Here is an 11,558-nt window from a genome sequence, read left to right as displayed (position 1 = left end):
CCATTGACCAATTTATCGAACCGATCGATCGATCTATCGATTAATTCATCTATCTTGCTATCGAATTGATGAATCCTTTGTTCTATCGATCGATTGATTGATCGATCGACCATCTATCAAACATCATTTGATAGATCAATCGATCTATCGATTGAGTGATCGATTTATTTATCGATATATTGCTCGACCTATTCCTCTATCTATCTATCTATCTATCTATCTATCTATCTATCTATCTATCTATCTATCTATCTATCTATCTATCTATCTATCTATCTATCTATCTAATACTTATTTATCTATAAATCGATCGATCTATCGCTCCTAATGCATCGCTTAATCTGATATTAGCAGTTAATTGATATGTTATTGGTTGTTTTGATGCGGTATTGGTTGACTTTTCTACGTTATCAATTGATTTAAGCCGTTATTGGTTCATTGATACATTATCGGTAAATTTGTTGATACGTTATCGGTTAGGTAAAATTACTTCGTTATCGGTAAACTTTTACTACGTTATCGGTTAGAAAAATTTACTACGTTATCGGTTCGTTACTACGTTATCGATTGATTTACTACGTTATCGGTAAATTTTTACTACGTTATCGGGTTTGATACGTTATCGGTTAGTATAGTTACTACGTTATCGGTTGTAACATGGCCTTCGTGTTACGTTGTCAGTTGCAATCCGTTGCGTTGTTTCTGTGATACAAAAATATCACACCATTGAATCTTTAACGCTGTAATTACCCCCCCCCCCCCCGGTCATGCCCCCCCTCCCGCGTCCACATTTCAGACATTTATAGGTCCCACATTAAAGTTCTTTCAGTGGGGGTAAAACCGCACACAGACGACTTTAATACCCTTTCTTTCTAGCGCACACTCTTCACATATGGAGACAGCATATGGACAACAAGCTCTTTAAAAATGGAAACATTTATCTTGTAAACGTTCACTTCGTGTGATAAATGAACATTTTAATGTTTTACATTGTGCGGGTAGTTTAAATACGACCTTTTACAAGGAAGGGTGCTGTCTTCCGGGGAACAATGACGGATTTTTGCCGGAGCCCGCCCCAACTTCTTCTCCGAACAAAACGGAATTAAAATAAAACACAGTTCTTGGAACAAAGTAAATGGCTCTTCCACGAAAGAAAAGCTAGGGTGCATCATAGACCCTGGGTGCATTTGGCAGATTGCATTTTTCGATCAGTGTTGTGTCAGAGGCAGAGTTCTCGGTAAAATGACGCGGAAGCCATGATACTGTATTCATGATGTACGGGCACGCATATTAGGAAATCCAGTCTATCTTGTTTGAAAAGTTGTGAACGATGACGTCACGCGAGTCTAGGTGGCAAACGATTTTTATTAGTTCGCGCCTCCAAAATACAAATAAGCCTTAAACTTTTGCTCAAACTTTCCTCCAGCTAACTTCAGACCATTCTCATTCAAAATCAAGAATACAAATCGGGGGTCACCGTGCAAATTTTGGTACTAGAGATACAAATTACCCCACATTTATCGACATTTCAAATTCAAAATGCCCGCCGTCCCTGTAGCTCTATGGGAAGAAATAAAATTTCAAATCTTTACAAAACAAAGCCGGGGAAACTTTTAATTCCATAAGCTTCAAAATGAGCTCCACAGTGGTAGGCCAGAGAATATTGTAAAAGTTTGAGAGTCTGAATATCTGTCCCAGAGGCGCATTCTATCACAGTTGTCTTGACGAACAATACTACACGCAATACCTATAGAGCTCGTCTCAGTCAGGTATGGATATATAGCTTGGCTTACTCAGAAAGTACGATGACCTTTAATCGCAATAAATATTCTGCCCAAAGTAGACAGTATTTTAATCGGCGATATATTTGCATTTTTTCCAGAAACGACAGTACTTCAGTCGAGCGAGGCACGTGTCCGGACCATCGCTGGGGCATATGGAGCTCGAAGGGGCCGTGAGAAATCGCATTGTTTGGCCTAAATTGGACAGCTATGGAGGTTATTAGTTCATGATCTCCGCATAGTGACTCAGGCAAAGCTTGATGTTCAAACAAAGCTAAAAGAGCGAGCTGCTAGTCCAGCATCTGAAGACCTCGATAATCGCTAGGGTATACATTTTACAAGAAGTTAATTTGCTGAGCAACTTTAAAGTTTGTAATATTCTTTGAAGGCATGAATCTTATTACGGAGATACACATGTGGTAGATGTATGTATGTATGTATGTATGTATGTATGTATGTATGTATGTATGTATGTATGTATGTATGTATGTATGTATGTATGTATGTATGTATGTGCGTGCGTGCGTGCGTGCGTGCGTGCGTGCATGCATGCATGCATGCATGCATGCATGCATGCATGCATGCATGTATGTATGTATGTATGTATGTATGTATGTATGTATGTATGTATGTATGTATGTATGTATGTATGTATGTATGTATGTATGTATGTATGTATGTATGTATGTATGTATGTATGTATGTTGGAAGGACGGGTGGATAATGTATATATGTGTGCTTGCAAGCATTGTTGTTTAAATGTCTCTCGCATGTCAAAACAAAATTATACAGAGCTTGAAATGGTTTGTTATCAACTAAACTTGACGGAAACTCAGCTTTTCAACACAGTGGTGATTAGGATCAACAAGAAATCGCAGTTGGTACTTGAGAGAGACATTTCAGATATGAACTTAAGCAGGAGTTACGAGAAATGTCCATTAAACAAGGCTTGATTTACGCTACATTTGTTGACTGTATGGTTTTCAACACGTATATATACGGGGAAAAGTGAGTCGTGGTACGTTGTTCCTGTTACTAGCCAGGTAATGATTTGATCAACTCAGTTCAGGGAAGCCTTGCCGTAAGAGACGCTGCGTGGTTCGAGACAATAAGACCAACAATTTCAACAGATTTAATTCGTATGCATTAATTGAAAATTCAGATCGATGTTTGCCAAGAATGAACGCAACCTCTATGGCTTCACAGGGTTCAATGCTTTGTCGTTGGTATTTTATATGTGGAAATATGAGACGTGTTTTAGATGAAATGTGAATGTCATATGACGATCTAGCATGCAGGCCTACAAAAATCCCTTTCTGTCTTCGTATTCTTTCTCACACTATCAGAGTATCAGCATTGAGACCAGTGAAGACACATCAAAGATTGCTAAACACTAATGGCTAATTAGGGAAAGTCACGTGATAAACCATGGCAACTGAAAATAACGCAATTGTAATTGCTGTTTTAAGTATACTGGTTACCTTTTCCCCTGCGTGTCGGGAAAACAACAGCAACTATAGAAATGAACAATATATGGACATGTATGCAATTGTTCAACGTCGTATTTCCATGGTTATGTTCTTCAAAATATTTCAAAATAATTACCCTTCTAGACGCCCATTTTTATGGACGTTCCGTGCAATTCTGCAATTTGTCAATACTTTATTTTTATTAACTTTTCACAAAAAGTGTATTTTCATGTCCTGTATTATCTGAAGAGACGGTAGATTTTTAACCTTTCAGAAACTTATTGACCGTTAACCTTTGACCCCTGGAGACCGATTGCACAGTGTCTGTTGTTATTTTTGTTTGGTTTAGAGTCGTTACTTCTTTTGGATTATTGTTCAAAGGTACATCAGTACATTTCACTTTTCTCTCAGTCCTGCCTGCACCCTCAGTGAGCACGTGATCTGCAAACCCCATCTGCATATGATGTCGCATTCGGTTAATTCGCTTACACCGATCTCCCTGTAATTAAAACCTCATTGTCTGTAACTTTCAGTGCCTTTTCCATAATTTTTTAATTTATAATGTACAGTTTCTTTTTTTGATATCAAAAAATCATCACAAAATGCCAAGTGTCAATATAGCCCGTTTTGTGTGTAACTCCAAATGTTATCGTCGACATCTGGTTTTTGCGTCACGGTGTTATACACGCATTGTGTTGCTATGGCTAAGTATTTGTATTCCAACATACTTGAGGAGGGGAATACGAGAATGTATTTTTCACAGAAAAAAACACGGAAAATAATATTTAAAGTTACATCTTTGGTACGAAAGTAACTTGAATAAAGTTGCTCTAATAGGGTACAGTAATAACCAATGGTAGGTCAGAACGCACACAACAAGAATATTGAAAAAGTCATATCAAACGCCTCACTCGGCCGTATTATGACGTTCTTTAATTTCAACTGCACTACGCGGAATTGAAATATCTCATGTTCACTTTCAATTATCCTTTTTTCATTGTATCGTGAAAATCTTGCTCCGTGTTGTCGGAAAACGCATTTAACTTTATCTCCCCGGATACCGGATGAAACTCAAACATTACGATCAAAAAAAATCGGAACGCAGGTGATCGATTTTGAATTCAGACCACGGAAGTAGACGACTCAGCCAGTTTGTATCAAAGACGCTGGGTCAAACATTGTCGCTGACCTCGATTAGCGAGAAAGGTACTTACAAGAACGCAAATAGAAGATCGATACAGTTTCATAACTCGTTAATGTGCTGCATAATGACTCATTTATATTCGCTTTTTTGTTCATTTCTCAGTCGACCGATTAATCATCAGAGGGACCACGAATTGTCGATTTCCCTCCTTGAGTCCACACCAGAAATTGACCACTTTTCTGTCATCCAGTCAATTTGGTGTTTGCACTGCCTATATGCAGCGCTACTATCTATTTACCGCGCTTTGATGATCGAAGGGCGCGTGCCCGCGCCGCCGAAGACACGCTGTCGAGGGAATATTGACTTTAATTATGCGCACAGTTGCTCAACATCCCCTTCATCAAACAGCGGCGCATTGCGGGAACACTGAACGCAAACACCGACCAAATGAAACAACTCTTTTTGATGGATGGAGTAATGACACAGATTCACTCATCTCCATCACCGTTAATTACACGACACAGAGGGAGCAGATGATCAGATTTGCGTCTTTAAAGTACCTCCTTACGGCTTAATTAAATCCCTTTACATTTTATTGACGCCTCGGCATAATATAAAAGTTCAAAATATTAGCGAAATTGTGAAATTGAACACCGGGCGATGGGCTGGCATTTAAGGGACGGACACAGCGATGGCATGTTAAGTGAATCGCGTTGAGCTAAATCTTCAGATTCAATAAAACTAAAACAATTCATGGAAATCTTTAAATCAATGCAGCTCGTCGCAGTCACCAATAATACAGCTCTCAAAGACTCCCTTACTTCATTAAGCTTTCCATAAACTTTTACTATTTTGTATTTTTAGTGAGAATGAATAAATCTTTTAAAATTCTACATCTGGTTTACATAAGACATCTCTCTGTCGGCTCCCTTCCATGTTCCGTCTGATAGATTCAATCAGGACTAATCTTTGTACCGTAAGACTTGATATTCCTCGACTAAGGGGATGAAGACGCTACTTATCTGAGCCGAAAAATCCATTAATCGACGAAACACGAGTGATGATAACAGAACGGGCCCATGTCAACAACTTGACTGTCTATGATGTTTACAATCAACGTTTTGCAGGGTTCATTTACGTGTCGCATTTAAAGAGTTAACTTTCGATAATATTTTCAATATTTTACCCATGAGACAAGCACTTTTTTCTCTTCTTCTTTTTCATCAGTATACACGTAGAACAGTCTACAGCATCTCGACCACGTCTTTCGGCCTTCGTCGTCCATGACGGAGACCGAAAGATGAGGTCGTGATGCTAGACAATATGTAGAAATAAAAAATACAAGCCTTGCGAATGTTAACATTGTGTTCAGTATGAGATGTGATTACTGACAAATGAATTCTCGTCTTGGCTAAAATTCTGTTGTCAACAACAACCCATGACGTCACCAACATGCACGTCGTGTTGACATGTTGAACACTTCTAGTCATTTCAACACGATTTTTTTTCATTAGAACAAGAAACTGTACCTCACAAACGGAACAAAACTAATGGAAATACATAAATATTACTGCTTCTGAAGCGTTCAATTAATATGGTTTGAGCGTTCAATTAATATGGTTTGAGTCGATGTAACATACAATGTGGTATACTTGCGAACAATATTGTCAATCAGCGAAAATTGCAAATAATATAGGGGAAACACTGTTTTTTGTACTATCCCTTTATGTTCCACGGATAACATTAGATATCAGTGATGAACTTGTGAGCGACTGTCGATTTTCAAAGTTTCCTTCGGTGTGAGCTGAGAGAGAGAGAGAGAGAGAGAGAGAGAGAGAGAGAGAGAGAGAGACTGACAGACAGGCAGACAGACAGAGGAAGAGATGAATGTTGGAGCTTGTTGGGAATACAGAATTAGGAGACATTTGTTAGTAAATATTACGGCAGGAAGCACAAACAAATGCAGTGGTAAGCAGCGATAGAAATAAACACGATGAAAAAATTGAAGGAAACGATAAACATGCATGCACCTGTACGAGAATGTAGCATTACGTTTAAGGATTTGCGCTTCAAAAACTACTAGTAGCCACGGGTTTGCTGGGAGTGAAACGTAAGGCCGGATTCTAAACTAATACGCTAATGGAACGATAGGAAAACGGGCGGACAAAACGTAGACACGTAATTCCCGGGAGATTTAGATCAAGGGAAAGTTTTAACATTGCAGATCTGTGCAAACTAACCTCTTAATTCACAGGAAAAGTTCCGGATCTTAGCTCTGAATCTAAATGGCATTAGATCGAATTGATGCTTGTAATCCTATACTCGTGCCGTATATTAATGAACTTGGAAGACATGGATTGTCGATGTAAGGTTTGTGTGCGGAGGGAAGTGAATATTATTTGTCTGTAAATAGCAGATAAAATTGATCAGAATATAACGTTGGTATAGGGTAAATCGACAACAGAGCTTTACGTTTTGCATAGAGGAATCTTTATAAATTTTGACCTGTATAAATTTTGACCGGTCTGGTTGCCCTGTTTGGCGGTGTTACATGTAACTTGTAACATCGCAGTTCTTTCTCATCATGACTTTTGAAAACTGTTTGTCAAGACATATTCAGTTTGATCGAGATACTGCATAGCTTTATTTTAATCTATTTCTAGGTTAAGTTCTCTGGATAATTCTGCATATTTCCGTTTGGATATTAATATGTTCATATACAATGCAGATATTTGTTCCCCTCCACTACTTCTATCAGTTCAAAGACTAACTCAGACTTGTTTCAAAGGATAAATACATGGAATGGAGAACAGTGTCGTGTCTATTAACGATTTTTTCATCTGTTGGAACGAGAAGCCAATGATCGCAAGTGTACCGCACTTACATGTTGTGGTCACTGATTGATCCCAACAAATAACAAGCAGTTAACCATGAAATATTCATCAAACAAGCCCACCGTATAGAACACATTAATAGTATCCCCGCCCCCACACATACATACATATAATCATACACTCACCGGTATATACAGTTATCATTGTAATCACACATATTTAAAAAAATGTATTTAACAACATAATTTTACAAGCAGTAACTTATTAAACAGATGGGAAATCTTGCAATTCACGCACACATTCGACACATAGAGTGCGCCGAGAGAAATTTTCAAATTTTACACACACACACACACACACACACACACACCATATAAACAATTTAGTTTTAAAACTACACGATTTATATATATACATATATGTATATTTAAATATATAAATATATATTTATATACATATACATGTACATATATATACATATATATATATATATATATATTATATATAATATATATATATATATAATGACTGCTTAGCACATGAAACAGCCCGAAGAGTGACAAATACAAGTGCCTGGATTCTAAGTATTAACGCCCTGCAGAAATGCATGTAGCTAGCATAGTATACATTGCCTTCATTGACAAGCAAATAACTTATATACACACTCTAGAGAGTTGGAGTTTTAACAACGTAATTTACAAAGAATGACTAGACAGGTGGGAAATTTTGCAATGTACACGCACATAGAATTGGCCGGGAGACGAATCCTCAACATCTTGCAGTGTTTGTTCACGTTCAGTCAGCATGGAAAAGTCAAAGTCTACAAGTTTGCTTGTGTAAAAAGCCACAACATTGTGTTTTTAAATTTGGTATCACAGGGCTTGTAAACATGAACTCTAGATATAAGAGAGTTGCTTCTTTTTACATTCAAAACACAGTTGAAAGCCCCGATTTTTCATGTTGATTGTGAAAGAATATATTTATGCGAGTTCAGCAAAGTTTCGATAAAATTTCAAACTCTTGCTTTCAAACTGAACTTACGTATGGAACTACTGAATAAGCATTTTCTTCTGACGTCACAAGCCTGTAAAGGACGAGCAGTCTTTTTCATAACACACCTCATCCGCAGTCTGTGTTCTAATTCGCCAATTGATAGTCACGTGGGATGCGTTCTTTTTGTGCTGATCCACGTAAACGACGTCATCAGGCATCATTTGTCGGAACTGTTGCCTGCCAGGCATCAGTTCCGAAAAATGATGTCCGCTGACGTCAAAAATCATTGGCGCATGTGTGAACTGGAATGTAAACAAAGATGTCGTCTGCGGCCTAGCGAAACGATAGTCGAGAAATTTCTCGGTTTATCCTACTTTCTGAAGAAGAACTTAATGCTCTGGTTTCCAACAAGAACTCGAAACGAACGAAAACGATAGTGAAAGGTGCATTTAACGTTTTGCAGAAGTATTGCGACCCTGTCGGGAAAAAAACTTTTTTTTTGCCGAACCACTTCAACATATTACACCATTCATGCGACAAGTTTTGTGTATAGTACCTTCTTATGTATGGCTACGGATGAGGTGTGTTATAAAACACATATTGACTGGCCATGCGGGCGACAGCATACGTCTTAAACCCCTCGGGCCTGTAAGTCACCTCCAAAAACAGACTGTTTCCCTCGGCCTACGGCCTCGGGAAACAGTCTGTTTTTTGGGGTGACTCACAGTCCCTCGGGGTACAGACGTATGCTGTTGCCCTCATGGCCAGTCAATATGTGTATATTGAACCACTGCAAACATACAAAATAAACAAAAAGCCAAAACAGTCACAACTTCACATCTCTCGCTAGAAATTTCCTTGCTTATTTATTTTATTGTTTATCTGTTTATGTCTCGGAGGGATCGTATATTAGAGATCTCTGTGTCCACGGGTGTAAGATACAGAGTCTAGACAAAGTGATTAGAATTTTTTTAAAAAGTGCATCTCTGAGTTCAATTACTCAGCATACGTCAAAATGTTTTTGTCGCCAAACCATGAATTAAAAGTAGTAATATTTATAATCTTTGGACAGTGAGTTATCCATAGTCACCGCGACTGACAGCTAGTAACTTGAACTTTGGATGTTATTGTATTAAAGTTCATCTTTGTTCTTGTGAGCTCGCAGACTGCATAGTACATAATGTAACGAGCGCATGTGCTTTCGACCACAGGCGCTCGGAATTGTATACGCAGAAAGAATTTATGTTAGTGCGTTTTTAATTTGCTTTACTCTAAACAGAACACTCCACGCGACCGTGCTTTCACCTGTTCGTTTGTTTGCCATGCAGTTGTACAAAGTTCTCAGGGAAAGGGAAGTTTCTTGTCTGCATGTGTGCATGCATCGAAGGTTTGCAAAGCATTGGAGACTGTCTACAGGACAGCATGGGTGACGAAGTTCTCGTTTTCTGAATATTCACAGAGATCATTGACCTGGCCAGAATGAGAGCGCTGTAGAGATTGTTCTACAGGAAAGGCCTACTTGAGAAATGGATTGCAAGCGTTCAGGTTACAAGCTTTCCGTGAGCCTGAAACTGACGTATATTTTTGTGGAGACAAATATTTAAGAAGTTGAAAGCGGAAAGGACATAGTTTTGCCCCGGAATTAGCGTGCTATCTGCTCACCGCACTATTTTCTTTAGCGTACAGTGTACAGGCACCTAGAATTTATATATAAAATAAGTACAGTAAGTGTAACTGTTTTTGAAGTTAGTTTTTGTGGGTTCGAACCCGATTGAAAACTAGCCGTATTTTATTTACAAATAAAAATTGAATAGCTGATATGTCTACCATGAACATGAAATGTCGTGTCCTTATGACTGTAAATGAGTTGAGCAATAAAAAGATACAAAATAATACAAAGGATTGGGGTAAAAGTAAGTAAAACTGGCTGGCAGTGACGTCAAACAGCGCCCTCTATTGGGATAACCAATGCGGAGTTTCAATCGAGAAATAAACGCTATATTTCAGCTTTGATCACACGTTATGACCGACTGAACAAACGAAAAAAATAGTAATGATAATAATAATTAAAATGTGAAAATAAGTATAAATTATAAGGTATATACCAATTACAATGTCCCTGAGATGAACTATAGAGATTTATAGAATTCTGAAACGGTGAAATAGAAATAGAATATATTGTATAATTACAAATTAATCACTGAAAATTCATGGCGAAACAAACAACATGTGTTGCTACTCTTGCCAGACGTGTTGCTTTGTCTCAGTTTTCGAAAACATTTTCAAATCTACAGTTATTCCCAAAGGAAACTTCACAACAGCATGCAGTGAATCACACATATATATTCCGGGGCTAACTGGTGCCCGCAGGAATTTGTGGTAATTTTGTTTTTTTCCAAGGAAAGTTAATGTTTGATTGCTGTCATCCCCTCTTACCTTTGTATGGCTTTAACGTATAATTAACGAAAGGAAGACAAACACATACAGGTGACATTTTCTTCAAAAGTTTTTTAAAGGGCCAATAGCTGTAACTGTTGATGATTTTTTCACTATTTTGTTTTGTATGTGAATTGTAAGTTCTTGTTCAACTCCCAAAAGCATGTTTAAACACCTACTATATTAAGGTTGCCAACATAGTGTCTGCATGTTTAAAATGCACTGTTGTTGTTTACTAGTCCAGACTAGAATTCACGTCTACAAAAACAATTCAGGCTACAAATACACAGGCTGAGTTGACAAGCTGAATACTTATCTCAGCATGCTTTGAATTACAGAATAAAAAATTGTAGTTGAACGAAAATAGTGAAAAAATTCATCAAAATTACAGTTACTGGCCTGCTTTAACTTTCATCAATTTGTTCTTGTTGCACACTGCTACGTGATGGTGGCATCTGTAATTCCAACTATTTCACACATAAACACACACACAAACACACACACGCACACTCGTACATGCATGCCACACACACACACACACACACACACACAATGCAAGTAATTTTCTTGCCTGCAAGACAGGTAGCAGAGTAATACTTCTACACTTCTCATATTTATAAAATTACAGTGTGGGGAACTGTCATAACATAAAGTTAAACAACACACACACACACTCAACGCACACAAACATACACACACTTTCAGGGCATTTCAGCAATACTTTGTGTGCTTCTAGAAAACCATGGAATAAATGTACCAAGTATGTACACTTTCTTTTATATTTGAAATTTACTTCAGATATCCAGAGGTATCGATATTGACACAATAAGATCTGAATCGGATTGCATGGAGCTCTAAATCAGATTCCACTGAGCCAAAAATAAAATAATTACTGATAAAA

Source organism: Ptychodera flava, chromosome 5, assembly GCF_041260155.1.
Source record: "Ptychodera flava strain L36383 chromosome 5, AS_Pfla_20210202, whole genome shotgun sequence".
NCBI classification, from domain to species: Eukaryota; Metazoa; Hemichordata; class Enteropneusta; family Ptychoderidae; genus Ptychodera; species Ptychodera flava.
Note: the sequence above shows the minus strand (reverse complement) of the source record.